General features: G+C 41.5%; 1 pseudogene; it reads right to left on the bottom strand.

Moving 5' to 3' along the window:
• Positions 1-270: 270 nt before the first annotated feature.
• Positions 271-392, bottom strand: LOC112579754 (annotated as a pseudogene).
• Between the last annotated feature and the right edge of the window lie 3,352 nt (positions 393-3,744).

Genomic DNA, 3,744 nt, shown 5'->3' with positions numbered 1-3,744 from the left:
TGTGTTTTTTCTGTTATGCATCAACAAGAATCAGCCATAGGTACACCCATGTCCCTCCCTCCCAAACCTTCCTCCCATCTCCCTTCCCATCCCACCCTTCAGTCTGTCACAGAACCCCTGTTTGAGTTCCCTGAGTAATGTCAAATCAAAATTTTTTAAAAATATTTTGGCTTCCTTTGACATCAGAATTCAACCTAGGCACTAATGAATTAAACAAGGCCCAATATCTCAGATCTGAGACTTAGCCTTTCAGTCCCCTCCCTTCATCCCTGTCCCCACTACCACATACTATGCAGTCTAGTTTCCCACATTGCATCCAGAGTGCAATGGATAAGCCTTGCCCTTGGAAAACCACCTTAGTGATCATGGTATGTCTCCTGCCAGGTAAATATAAGACTGGGACTTTTCAAACAGGGTAAGGAGACAATCATGAAGGGAAGATTTAATTCATCTATATATTCATCTATTCACCACCTATCTATAATATTCATTCATTCATAAATGTAAGCAAAAAACTTAGCAGATAGTATGAAAGTGCTCAGGTCCTTGTGTGTGTGTGTGTGTGTGTGTGTGTGTGTGTGTGTGTGTGTGTGCGCGCGCGCGCGCGCGCGTGTGTCTGGGTTGAATTTAAGTGGAAGTACAACTCTGCTGCCCCCCCGTGGTCTTCAGACTACCCTGCAAGTCTCTGTCAACTCCTTAGCTTGATTTTGAGATGCTATGTAAACCCTGCCCTCTCTGTGGTTTAATTTCCTCAGGATAATAATTTTCAAAATAGAATAATCGTGTCATATGTAGGAGGGCATTTTCAAAAATTAGACAAACTTAGATTTGACTTCAGTCTTTGAAACATATTTATGGCACAGAGAAATTTAATTAACTTGTATGAGTCCAGAAGTCTTCAGGATGAAATTTGTATAATAGGGTATCCCAAGTGGGAGACCCTATTATACAAATTAGATCTTAATTTCTGATGCTCTACATATTTCCTATAGTTCCTAGCATAAAGTAAGACCCTTATAAATATTATCTTTTAATATATGTATTATAAGTACCTTCAGCATATTATTCCCTGGTGGTTCAAATGTTACAGAATCTGCCTGCAATGTGGAAGATCTGGGTTTGTTCCCTGGGTCAAGAGGATCCCCTTGAGAAGGGCATGGCTACACACTCTAGTATTCTTGCCTGGAGAATTCCATGGACAGAGGTGCCTGGAGGGCTACAGTCCATGGGAATGCAAACAGTCAGACACAACTGTGTATGTTGTTTTAATGATTTGAGCTTTACAGGCAATATCTCACTTAGTCATTAATACACTATATAGAAATCACTTATTCCCCTTTTCCAAGTGAGTAACGTAAAATTTGGAGAAGGCTATGGCAAGCCACTCCAGTACTCTTGCCTAGAAAATCCCATGGATGGAGGAGCCTGGTAGGCTGCAGTCCATGGGGTCGCTACAAGTCGGACGTGACTGAGCGACTTCACTTTCACTTTTCACCTTCACACAATGGAGAAGGCAATGGCAACCCACTCCAGTGTGCTTGCCTGGAGAATCCCAGGGAAGGCAGAGCCTGGTGGGCTGCCGTCTATGGGGTTGTACAGAGTCGGACGCGACTGAAGTGACTTAGCAGCAGCAGCAGGAGCAATGTATAAATTAGAATATGTAAGAAAATATTTAAGCATTATATAGCTAGAAAATAAGTTTATTTATAGAATACTCCAACAATACAAACACTCAAACTGAAAAATTGATAGTTCTTATCCTACAGTCCTACTCTCATTCCTCTTCCTACAGGAAACCAGCCTTAGCAGTCTGGTGTGAATCCTTCCAGAATGTATTTCTGATTCATGGGGACGGGTGTGGGAGAGAGAAAGAGAGGGAGAGAAAGAGAAACAGAGGGATGAGGAAAGAGATTCAATATTTGTTTATCTCTTGAAAAAGCTTTTCCTATTATGTTAAATTGAAGGTAATATTTCCTTTTTGAAATCTGGGGTAAATAAAGACAGGTTAATATCTAAAATCATTTGAAGGTCTGTGACATTTTGAAAATGTAACTTGATGTTTTACTATCCTTTGCTTTACTATTAGAAATGGGAAAGAGAGTGTAGCCATTTCCTCAGGGGACATTACTGGGGAGAGGCACTCAAATACCTTGTCTCTGCAAGGTGGGAACACCTACCTTCAGTCAAGAGACCTCTTCAGCACTCCCTTCATAGGAGGCTCCACTCATCTTAACCTGGTAACTACATCAGTATGTCCATCCCTCTGATGGCCATAGCAACAGCAGCAGCCTACTTTTCTAAACAAATCTTCCAGGTATATATTGGAGAGTATTAACACCCTGATAAGATAAAAATATATAGTTTGTCCTTTTTTATCATTATGATTACCACTGACATTCTCAGTCTTTCATGTGGTCACTCTGGTTACACTGAAGGTCAATTGGCTATGAAACATTAAATCAGAGAAAAGGTAACCTCATGCTTACAGGTTTAAGCTGAAACAGTTAAGCAGAGTGAATTAGAAAGCTTACAAATATTTTCCAGAAAGTGTGAAATGAGTCTTCTCCAAATTAGTGCACAGAGAAGAATAGTGGACAATGGATCCCATATTAGGATGAAAAACTCTAGCATAAATCTTCACCAATTTTTAGTCCAGACACAAAGACAGGCTATGTGGATCATGCCACGGAGGCAAGAGGTGAGAATTGATGGGAGCAAGAAACAAAAAGCCGTTTGATCTGGGAGAGTAGAAAAGAACATAACAACAGCCGATTGTGATGCTTACAGTGCGAAAGAGACCCTGAAAGAGACCCTTGTAAAGAGACGGAGGCCTAAGGCAGGGAGTAGCAGACAGCCACGTGGTAGTCAAAGGATTTGGCCATCAGGAAAAGGATACCATAAAGAGTAATCTGAGGATGGAGCAATATTAGGTTTAAAAGATAAGCTCTGAGGCATTAAAGCACAGGATTCCATGACTGTGAGGAGGATGGTGAAGGTTAAGTTGTTTTTCAGTCGCTAAGGCATGCCCTACTCTTTGCAACCCCATGGACTAAAGCATACCAGGGTTACCTGTCCTTTACTATCTCCCAGAGTTTGCTCAAATTCATGTCCATTGAGTTGGTGACGCTATCCAACCATCTCATCTTCTGCGACCCTCTTCTCCTTTGCCTTCAATTTTTCCCAGAACCAGGGTCTTCTCCAATGAGTTGACTCTTCGCATCAAGTGGCCAAAGTATTGCAGCTTCAGCTTCATCAACAGTCCTTCCAATGAATATCCAGGGCTGATTTCCTTTAGGACTGACTAGTTTGATCTTGCAGTCTCAGGGACTCTCAAGAGCCTTCTCCAGCATCACAATTCAAAAGCATCAATTCTTCAACGCTCAGCTTTCTTTAGGATCCAACTCTCACATCCCTAAATGACTCCTGGAAAAACCATGGCTTTGACTATATGGACCTTTGTTGGCAGTGATGTCTCGGCTTTTTAATACACTGTCTAGATGTGTCATAGCTTTCCTTCCAAGGGGATAGCACCTGTTAATTTCATGGCTGCGGTCAACATCAGCAATGATTTTGGAGAAAATAAAATTTCTCACTGCTTCTACTCCCCCCACCCCCCGCTTCTATTTGCCATGAAGTGATGGGACTGGATGCCATGATTTTAGTTTTTTGAATGTTGAGTTTTAAGCTAGATTTTTCACTCTCCTCTTTCACCCTCATCAAGAGCTTAAGTTCCTCATCATTTTC

This window comes from Bubalus bubalis, chromosome 16 (genome assembly GCF_019923935.1).
Source record: "Bubalus bubalis isolate 160015118507 breed Murrah chromosome 16, NDDB_SH_1, whole genome shotgun sequence".
Classification (NCBI taxonomy): Eukaryota; Metazoa; Chordata; class Mammalia; order Artiodactyla; family Bovidae; genus Bubalus; species Bubalus bubalis.
Note: the sequence above shows the minus strand (reverse complement) of the source record. Positions and strands in the feature narration are given on the sequence as shown.